Raw genomic sequence first — 11,460 nt, forward strand, 5'->3', positions numbered from 1 at the left:
TTTTCTTTTCTTCTGCACAACTGTGATTCACCAAGATCAAAACTTTATACAGGGATGCTGTGGCTTTGACATCATTTCCATCAGGAAAGCTTTTTTTTATCAAAGGTATGGAGGAAGAGATGGGTAATGTGATGTGAAAGAAACCCACTAATGGTCTGGTTCCTAAGAAACCATAGATGTGGACTGGAAAAGGCCTAGAGAATCTGAGTTAAGGAGCTCAGGTGGTACTGGTGTAAACTGGAGTGCCCTGAGAATTCACAAACTATCTGTGTACTGAAAGTACATCATAGGGATATGTGTGAGCCTTATTGCTATAGATGCTTCAGGGGACTTGGCTGGAAACACAAGATGACAGGAGAGGCTGGGAGCAGGACAAGCCCAGGGGCTGCTGACCATGGCCAAGTACTGGCCCTTGGAAGCTCTGCTCTTGGCCTGCTGTGCACAGCACATGGGACTCCCAGCAGTGTTTCAGGAGCAGTCATTTCACTCCATGCAGGGATCTAGAACTGCAGTGCCCTGAGGTAGACAATCTCATGGACTTGCTTGGATTCAGACTTTCTGAGCCTACTGCAGCCTTGCATGGGTTTGTGGCAGCTGCTTTCCTCCCCTCTTGCCCAGGACATCACTAAATGTGCAAGGACATAAAAATTGCCTCTCTTGCCCTTTGCCTGAACCAGATGTATCCAATGTTCAAGCTGGAATTCCAGACAGCACCAGCTAAAGAAGCATTACTTGGATCCCCACACTGAAATCAGCTTTAATAACTGGTGCTTCTTAATGAAGCTCTTCTGGATTCTGTTTCACTGCATGGAAACTGGGTTTCCAACCTTTCCTCAGCTGGGGTTGAAGTCCTCGTGCAACTGCTCTGACTCAGAGAAACACCAAATCTCCCAATAGTCAGGACAGTGCTGGGAGAGCTGGCAGTGCTGGGCCAGGTACTGGAACATGGATGCAGTCCCTGGACCTTCCAGTAGCTCTTAGAAGACCATGGGGCCAAATGCTCAGCTGCCTGTGATGCAGGGCTGGTGGCACTCATCCTATGCAGGATCTCTTGAACCTCTTGAGTCACTGGGGTTTCTTCATCCTTCTGCTCTCAGTTTCAGAATTTCCCTAGATGCAAAGTGATGCACAGAAATAATAAAGGGTGGTAGGTTTTCTAAGTCCAAGCCATGTTTCTGGATTAGTTCTCTATCATTAGATCATGCAGGAGAAGAGCTATTATCTTCTGCCTCAGTCTCGAAATCAGAAGAGGTTACAAATAAACAGAGCCCTTTCAGGATGGAGGTGGGCAGGAGAATGGAAAGGGTAGATGAGAGAAAAACAGCTCTGGGCAGCCTGGTCTGGTGTTTGGCAGCCCTACTTACACCGGGGGGGAGGGAGGGGAGATGAAACTAAATGAACATTGTGGTCCTTTTCAACCCAGTCCATTCTATGATTCTGTGATATGATTCTAACATTTCTTAGGGTTGCTAGTGTACCACTGGGTTGTGATTGCAGATGGAAAGCTCTAGACTGGGTACAGCCACAGCCAGGACAGGGCATGCGTGAAATTACATAGAGATCTTCCTTATAAAGCCAAGCCCAAAAATTCGAGTCTGAATAGAGGCAGAAATACTAATTAGAGAGCCCCCAATTTGTGCCATAACTAGGGCACTGCATGGGGAGATGCTGATGCAGGTGAGGCTTAATGGAATTGCTTCCTGGGGCATCTATAAATAAGGAAAATGGGGACTCAGCAAAGCAGAGGCATGGTGAAAATAAAGGGACACGCTGCCCACTCACTGAGCGATGAGGCACTTCAAATGAGCCACCTTCAGCACAGACCGAGAGGCTTGTTCTAGGTCAGCAGGTACCGAAAAGGCCCAGCTGTCATCAAGCACAAAAACAGCACATCTTTTGGGATGAAATCATAGATGTGATAGGCTGCTGCTCCCCGCATGGCAGCGGCACAGGCGCAGTTAGCTGGAATGAGTCACTTGTGGGTGGCTCCATCTGCAGCAGTTTACTTGTGTCAGGGTCCATCTGCAGCGGTGTGTTGGTGGGTCTGTTGGCAGTTTGCTCATGGCTCAGCTCCTTCGTGGTGGTGAGGTTGCGGGTGGCTCCCTCTTGCTTTTGGTGTTCAGTGGATGGTTTTGAGTGTTTTCAAAGCAGAAAGGCTGGAAAATTTGGTTTGGGAAGGGACAGTGATGATGCCCCTATTGCATGGTTATAGCCAGAGGGATTTGAGCTGGTAACTCACTGCATTTATATTAGATGCTGCATGATCTGCTCTGCTTTCTTGTCTGGTGCAACTCCTCTAGAGAAAAACCATCCCTGCAGACACCCAAGGTCAGGGAACAGGACTCTGAGCACCTGATGGAGCTGTGGGTGTCCCTGTTCATTGCAGGGGAGTTGGACCAGATGGCCTTTAAGGATCACTTCCAACTAATGATTCTATGATTCTATGACCAAAATATCCATGGCATGCACAGCCAGTGTGGCCCACCATTGCTCTGTGCTTCCTACCATTGCCCCAGTGGGGTGCCAGCAAGCAGAGAGTTGCCTTATGCACCAGCATGTCCACATCTGGGAGCACAACTCTCACAGCACCCACAAGGACTGTTCCCAAGTACACATGGAGCTGCCCCCTAGCTCCTCAGACATCAGTCACTGCCTTGCATGGCTTGAGCAACCCTACATTTAGCCTTTGAGTCCTAAGGCAAAGCAGTGGAGACAGCTCCTTCACATGTGCCATGTTATTGAGTGTTATTTGGTGAGTACAGGTCACCGGGTAAGGCACGTCACCTCCCTCACAGTGCCCATCTGGGTGTGGGTGCAGTGGTCATGGGAGGCAGTACTGGGTCCTCACTCACATCCAAGCTTCTCCATTGGCAGAAGGGCAGGATGTTTAACTGTGCTTCGCTTTCACTTGGATCAAAGCCCTGGCTTTGGACACTAATCCAGCTTCACACTTGCTAACTCAAGGCAGAGCTGCTCTTTTCTCCCCTGGTATTTCCAATCAAACCACAACAACAGCGGCTGCAGGAGCAGCCACTCCCATGGAATATTTATAAGTTGTTTGCAGAAATGTCAGGAAGAGCCAGTGGTTGTATTAACTCTCTCTCAGAGCAGCAGTGTTGGAAAGTTATGTGACTCTTAGTCCTTACGTAATAGTTACAAGTGCTCACAAATCCCAGGGATGCTTTCTCATTTCTTGACAAACAGCCGTGAGCTGCCCTGACACCGAGACACAAATCAATCACTTTCATTAGTTCATTAGCTGCCTCCATCGTCCCCTCCACCCTGCAGTGCAATTAACACTGAGTTACCTGCGAGGAGCTGACAATTAGAGACCAAGCTCCAGTGCGATGCAGCAGCACTGGATAACAGGCATGCTCATCACCTGCCAGCGTCAGACATTCAGGTTGAAGTCAGGACTCTGGGACTGAATGTCTCAATTCTCTCTGGGCAGTAGAAGCTGGAATTATAACGTTTCCAATCAAGACAGTGAAATTCTGTGCTTTGTTAAATGCTGGTTTTGCTCCTTCTCTCCCCTCCTCTCCAATTGAACTCATTGGAACTGTAGGGATGGATTGGGGGGGGGATGAAGGGCACTGAAGGGAAAGAAATTTCAGTCCTCCTAAACTGTGGGACCTGAGAATGTCAGGAACATTTAGGTGTAGTCAGAGGAGTGTTTGGTTTGTCTCAACTACAGAGTAGTATTTTTTCAGCATAGCCAAGACCATTAGCTGTGCATTAGGTACGCCTGCCTATGGAGCCTTGCTGCTCTGGACCCCAACTGTAGTCTGATTTTCTGGCTTGGCCTTGGATCTGTCTCATCCTTATGTACCTGCATGGTGATCACTGGACCTGGTCCCAATGTGTGGATATGACAAATGAAGCCTTTCTGGCTTTGCTGCCTCATCCACAAGGTACTGCCCTATGATGTGGACTTTTAACTGGACTTGGCACCATCTAATACTCTTTGCTTCCTCATTTAGGTTCTATGGTAAAGGCTGTGGTTGGTGGGATGCCTGGCAGCCATGGGACCTTCCTTAGCTCCTGGCTTGCCTTCCTGAGGGAGCAGCCCTTCTCTTGCTGCTCCCTGGCACATCTCACCAAAGCAGACACCTTACAGACACCAGAAGGGCCAGCAAAGCAAAAAAGGATCCTATGTGGCCTGAAGCTTTTCAAAGGTGTGACCCCAGCCTCCTCCAGAGCTACTGCTTGTAAAACCCTTATGGGGGGTGGAAAAATGCATATTTGTATAAAGGGTGTCTATCAAAGCTTTATATTTTTCAGGCCCTTTCTGGTTTGCTTGAACAAAATAAGAGGGAGGGTGGGCCCCAAACTGCGTATCAAAGACTGGAAAGAAAGCATCTGGTGTACCCAGGGGTTGTCATAGTGAAGCTGAGTGACACATAATAATGATGAATTCAGAAACTTTCACCTTGATTTCCCTGCCTATTTAAGCTTTGAAGTGAGCTTCTAATATTATGTTAGCAGTTTATTGTGTGTGCTTCATTAAAAATACATCACAGACTTTTTGGAGCTAGAAGGGACGCAAATTAGGTCATCTAGTCCAGCCTCCCGCTGTTCTGCCAGGACTCTGATCTCGCTAATGACTCCAGCCCAGCCCTGACAGGTGCTCGTCTGGCTGCCAATTGACACTCTCAGCTGACAGAGGGGAACCAGGCTCAATCCGAGATCATTTCACTTTCTATAAAGTTTCAAGCTTCTTGTTAAATGGGCTTTTGTTTCATGTTTCAGTCCACCTGCCTGGCTGGCGCTTGAGCAGCGAGGAGAGTGGTTTTATTTCTCCCAATGGGGTGCAGTTCTCTTCTGTTCTTTAAGCTGGACAAGTTCAGCAATGCAGACATTGGTGGCGTGGCACAGCTTCCCTGGTCTGGCTTTTTCTATGGCTTGGGCTGGTTGGAAGGGACTTCATCTAGTTGCAACTGATTGAGCCCCACACATCCATGTCTTCCTGCTTAGGGAAGACTCAGCAAAGCTGAGCTGAACTCTCAGCAGTGTTAGCTCCCATAGAGAAGCACAAGACCGGCTCCATATGAACTCAAGAGTTATCACCTAATGATACAGGCATGTGCATGAAAGGGCAATAGGATCCATCAGCCAAGCCTCCTACTGGCAGCATGCGAGCTGTGTGTGTACTCCTGTGCAGCTGAGGAAGGCTGGAGCTGCCAGGTCCTCCTTGGAGAGGGTCTGTGCCAGCTCTCAGCTTCCTGAGATCTGCATCTGAGGTCCTTGTCCTGGTGAGGAACAGGCAGTGTCACCTAATATTTGCTGCTCCTGGAGCAAGAGGGTTTGGCAAGGGTCAGAGTGATGCTGGCAGATCCATCAAGGAGAAACCAGGCTGGTTTTTTTGGCCTGAAAGAGCATCATGATACAGTGTTGTGTTCTGTGATGAGCTCTAAGAGCTTGGTTACATCCTATGGGGGGAGATCTGAGCACATGCATCCTTTGGGAGCTTCACATTTGCACCAGTAGCTGGAAACTCTAAACAGTCTGACCTGCTGGATTTTGAGGCAGAAGAGACTGAAGATGTTCCTGGGGTTTTCTCAGGCTCTGTGCCTCCTCCAGAGGAAGGAGAGCACAGCCCTTCATTAACTGTAATGACTGTCTGCACTGAGACAAGACCATGGGCCCTGGCTCTGCACTGCTTGGCAGAGCACTGTGCTGAGCAGCCTGGATGACCTAGAAAAACCTCTTAATGTGTAGTTCATTTTGAAAGGGGCAATGGTCTTATCTAATCACAAACCACATCCTTCAGCACCAGAGACTGCAGCCAACTTAACTCAATCAGTAAATCACTATGCTGAGCTATTTAGAGACAGTTTTTAATGGCTGTAGCAACAAGAGGATAGATAATAATAATATAGAAACAAAGTGCACTAAGAGGCTGTGATGGGATAACCGGTGTCCCTCCCCACCCCTGCAGGGCCTTTGCACACCAATGCTGCTATATGGGGCTTTGGACTTTCCACGGAGCCTCTTTCCAAGTGCTCCTTTTTCTTCCCTGTTTATCATCTCTGCAGCCTCACAGAAAGTCACACCTTTCAAAAGCATGTGAATTTGAGAGGGTGTATGTGTCCTTTTTTTTTTTTTTCCCCTCTTGCTTTCCCCAACAATCTTATTTTGAGTCTGTCCTCCCCCTCCTCCCTCCTCCAGGTCTGTTTCGCCTTGTGTTAGCCCACTTGGGAGCTGAGCATCTGCACTTGGAGTTGGTATCTCGTGGTTGTGGGGCTGCAGAGACATGCAGGTTGCATGGTGGTCTCTGGGTCAGGACCAGCTGCTCCATCCCTGGGGCCATGTACCCACTGAGGCAGCCCTACTGCTGTATTGGCCATAGGAGATTCACCAAAGAATCAGGTTCTTGTGTCCCAAGACCCATGCCCATGCCAGTGGGCTGTAAAGAACTGTAAAGGACCACTAAAGGACACACCATATGGGCAGCTGTAGCTGAAAAGCTTGGCTTTAAAGAGTGACCTGGAAGTGGTAGAGCAATGCACACTCCCATGCAGAATCAGGAGCACCAAGGCTGCCTCTCCATGCAGTCTGGCTGTGAAGCACTCCTTGGGTGATGAATGAAATGATCTCTGTTTGCTCAAGGTCTCACCTCACTTAGCCCAGAGTGCAGCTGGGGTGGAACAACAGCTCTCTTCCCTTTCTTTGCAAGCACTGTTTAATGTGTGGCCTGTTTTGCCCAGCCCTGCTCTGAATACAGCACTCTAAATGGCCTGGTGTTTATTGCTATGTTACCTGCGTGCTTCCCAGCCCTCCTTGAGTGTTTTCAAGCCCTTTGTAAAACAGCAAAATTGTTGTAATGCTGCTGCAGGCAGCGATCTCCAGGTGTTAGCAGAGCAGGGCATCTGGAGAGCAGAATGTGGTGCTGCTTGGCTCTCATCAGCTCAAAGCACGCCTGGGATTTGGCTTATCAGAGCAGCAAGCTGCTAGAAGTTGCTTCCCTTTAACAAGCATAATTCCTTTGACTTGGCTACTTTGAGGACACCAGGCAGTTTAAAAATATATTTAAAAGTGCCACTTTTCATCCCCATTTAGCTAGCTGGTACAATTGCCCAATCACTTCTACTGGGAAAGGTAAAAATACAAATCCCTGGGGAATTCAGTGGTCAAAAGAGGGAAGAGAAGAGCATGGACCCAAGAAAAAATGACAGTGTTCTTCCTTTAAAAGAAGAAAAAATCCTTAGTAGAACTGAAAAGAAAACTGTGTGTTCAACAGAAAGTCTGCTACACTGATTCTATTTCAGGTTTCAGCAAAAGCTTGGAAATAGCAACCTGATCCCTGAGCAATTCAGGTGCAGGCCATGGCCTCCCATCCGAGCGGTCCTGGAGCTGTGTTGTGGCTGAGGGTCACATTCTGACCTCACACTGACTCCGTGGTTTATTCCCCTACACTTGGAACCCAGCCTTTACTTTCAGCATCTCAATGGCTGCCAGCTCATGATGCGCTTCTGCTCCTTGCAGCTTCTTGGGGCAGGATGGAAAGCTCAGCACTTTGTGTCTTGAGAGGCTGAGTCACAAGGACACTAAAAGCAACGATGTCCTAAACATATCCTTCCAAAAAGGGCCTTTTGCCCCCCAAATACCCATATATGTATCCTATCAAGGAAAGGGCAGGTATCACAGTGAGTGTCATAGTGCTATTCTAGTGATGGGCTGATGGTCAGACTTCGCCACTGTGACCTTTCCAACCTTCCTAATTCTCTATCATCCCATGATTCGATGATGTGTTTGTACAGATATCAGTTTGCTTCTCTTTCCCCCAAGTTCTCACCCACAAGATGGCAAACAGGAAAACGCTGTTACATACACAGCCAAAAAAAGACCCCCACCAACCCCAAAACACCAACCCAACAGTGATTGAAAATGGTAGACTGGAGTGGAAAAGTGCAAATCCTGGGCGGTTTCCTTTTCCAGCACTAAGGGAAAATCTTGCAAAGAAAAGTTGAGTTCTCTTGCAAAGAGCTGTGCTATTTTTCAAGCAGCTGTAGCATGAGCTCATGTAGGCAAAATAGAAATGTAGCCTGTGCACCGGGGGCGAGAGGCGTCTGGTGAACAAGAGCAGATTGTTACACCAGTGAAAGGCATTAAGATTCAACAAGTGAAAACTGACAGTCTTGAGGTAGGAGCGTGGAGGGAGAGGATCAGGTTAATTAGCCTCCCAGGAGAGTCGGAGGCCACAAGCTCAGCAGAACTTTGTAGAGGAATTAATTAAAGGTTTTGCTTGTAGCTGAGCTCGACGATAAAAGGAGATGAATAAATAAATAAATAAATGAGCAAACAAACGAAAATATCCCCACTGCAGGTTGCCTATTGCATCCTGACACATTGAGATGCTCTTGGGCTGCTGCCAAGCTGCACGCACAGCCCGGTGTTTACACCTTTAAAGAGTCAGTGGACAGGAGGGAGAATTAATTATGAGCCCAACCTGCAGAGCTGCTACTCCTGTCTGCCCCAGTGGGTGGGCAATGTGGCAAGAGCGGTGGGTTGCCTCTAAGTGAAGCTGTATGGAGGGGATGGGGCCACAAAATGGCCCTTTTGTGGAGGGGATGTAACATGGCTGGAGGGATTTAGGGATGACTCAGACATCACTTGTTGCCACAGTGTTCTTGGGGTCCGAGCCAGGATGACTTGGGGATGAAGGACAGCAATGAGTCTGCTGAGCATAGTCCTTGCAGAGCACATTCCCCAGCCCCATATAGGTTGCCCATTCACTGTGCTTGTGGTATTGTTGGGGTGCAGCAGGGTTAGATCAGCATCTTGCAAGCAGGTTGTGCTATTGCTGGAGTTCTGTGAGTCTTCCTACAGAGGAACAGCAGCAGGGAATATGGGAGCTCTGCTGCAGCAAGGTCACTCCTCAAGGCAGAGCTTATCCCTCATTGGACTGAGTTCCTTGAACCTTGAAGTCTGAATATTGGTTCTGCACAGACATGTCACCAGGCTCAAGGCCCATTGTGTACAGCATGAATAAAGCAGGACGGACTGACATAATAGCTGGGTTTTATGGCACTGAAGTCTCCCTCAGCGCGGAGCTGACAGATATAGCCCATAAAAGGCTTAAGGGATCTGACATCATATTCTGTTTTTAAACATTAGTATTGGGCATTACCTAATCTATGTTAAATGGGTTGGGAAGTGACAACAAGCTACGATACACAAATCAACACAAAACTGTCATCGAATGAGAACATTTCTGTCGGGATCTCAAGGAAACAGTGAAGCCTTGGTGCTTCTCAATGTTTCTATCAATTATCTAAAAATAAATCTGAAATTTGCAGATGGCATCGGCTGGCAGAGTTGCATATAGAGATAAGAACAGGCAGCTTTACAGACTTAGCTAAAATCCTGGATGAGTAGGACCACTCAATTAAAATGTGTTTTCACACTGGCAGATGAGCTTTAGCTGGTTTGGTACAGGGCGGACACAAAGGCACCGGCTCTGACACGGACATGCTGAAAGTGAGAGGGCCGGCCATCATTCCCAAGGCAGCAAATTGGGGTAAGATTTAAGAGGATCAAGAAGAAGATGAAGAAGGTAATTTTAAATCTTCATAGGGTACAAGTCCATCAGATTGGTAGAAGGATGCTTTCCTTTGATCTTCTCTGCTTAGTGGGTCCCAAGGAATCATCGAATCATGGAATTATTAAGGTTGAAAACACCACTAAGATCATCCAGTCCAACCATCAACCCATACCTGTGGCTGCTGTGGAATTACTGTTGTCTCCCTGAGCATCATACCTGCTGTTACTAGTGGGCAGGCAAAGTTACCATTGTAAGCCCATGGACCCTAACATTCTCTTGGCTGGGGCACTCATGGCCATCTCCCTTCTTTGGATAACCTTGCGTTCCTCTTGCTGTTTGGGTTATGCAACACTCTGTAGGTAGGGATCATAGAGTGGCTTCAATACCCCAAATCCTGCCAGATGGCAGTGCAGGGGTTGCTTGGTGATGAGCTGTATGCTATTATATGCTCTGGGACATTTATGGAATTATAGAATCATTGAATCATTTGATTTGGAAGGGATCCTTAAAGGCCATCTGGTCCAACTCCTCTGCATTAAACAGGGATACCTACAGCTGATCAAGTGCTCAGAGCCCTTCCAGCCTGACCTTGAATATGTCCAAGGAGAACATTTCAGAGGTCAATGCCCAAGGTACCTCCTGCCATTTTCTCTATGGGGACCACTGGAGGGTGATTCTGTCTGTCTTGGATGCATCAGGATGGGCTCTCACAAGCATTGCACTGAGCCTTACCCTGGATTTGTCTCTGGTATTGGTGCCCAGAGTGACAGTGTAGCTGCATCTGACTCTAGAAACGTTCCTTGGCATATCATGTAACTTCATGATGAACTGAAATGCCAGTTCTTGACCCTAAAATGCTCTCCAACCTCACTTGCCCACTGCAGTGCTGAGTGAATGTAAAAATCAGGCCTTGCAAGTCTTCCAAGTGAATAAGGGAACATCCATGTCATGTGTTGCTTCACTGAGACAATGAAAGTAAGAGTTTGCATCCAAACCCCTAAAACAACATGTCTTTGTTTCATGGTAAGATATAACAGGACAACACACTGTAATGGAGTCTGCTTAGAAAGTAAGTGAACAAGTGCTCTTGCAACTTATAGAGATAAAGAAAAAGGAGGTGAAGCCAGAGGAGAGGAAGGTGGAAATGTTCCCACTGTGGTGCTGGAGTTGGGATGGTTTCAGTGGCAAAGCTTTGCAAGAACACTTTTCTCAGAGATCAGTGCAGAACTAACGGCACAGCTAAAGAAGGAGATGAAATGATACACAGCTACCGAGATCAGAAGGAAGATAAACAGATGTAAACATCTCAAATGCCTACAATAGCAGGATTTTGTTTCTGAAGGTGATGAAGAGCAAAAAAAAAAAAATCTTACCAGCAGCACTGAAGCTGATTGAAGGTGAAACAGCAGCCCCAAGCCTCCCGAGATGGGGGGATTTATTTAGAAGACAACCACAGGCAAATATGCTTTTTTATTTTTTCCTTGCTTTTTGATGAGGAATATTGCTGTAGTCAGCTGGAGGAGGGAAGGAGGGAGGGGGGGAAGCTTTGATCATGCTTTCGTGGAGCAAGAAAATCTGCTTTGAATTCTGGCGCAAACCAGATCCCAAGAGGGGCCGTGTGCGTGATGTTCACACTGGTGCAGAAGCCCCTGTTCAGAGAATGGGAGCTCTCCTCTATCCCCTCCTCACATCTCACAGCTGAAATAGCAATGCATGGGCAGTAGAGCACTGCTGTCCTCGCAGCAATTCTGCTGGCAGTCAGAGCAGTTAAAGGTAGCTGCCCAATCTGAGTTGACCCCAGCAGAGGAGACCAGAGCACCAGAGGATAACCTGTATGGATGACTGCAGCACCTGTATTCATCAGATCATAGAATCACAGAATGGCTTGGGTTGGAAGGGACTTCAAGGATCATGAA

This window comes from Coturnix japonica, chromosome 9 (assembly GCF_054131305.1).
Source record: "Coturnix japonica strain WE chromosome 9, WE-NBRP24, whole genome shotgun sequence".
Classification (NCBI taxonomy): Eukaryota; Metazoa; Chordata; class Aves; order Galliformes; family Phasianidae; genus Coturnix; species Coturnix japonica.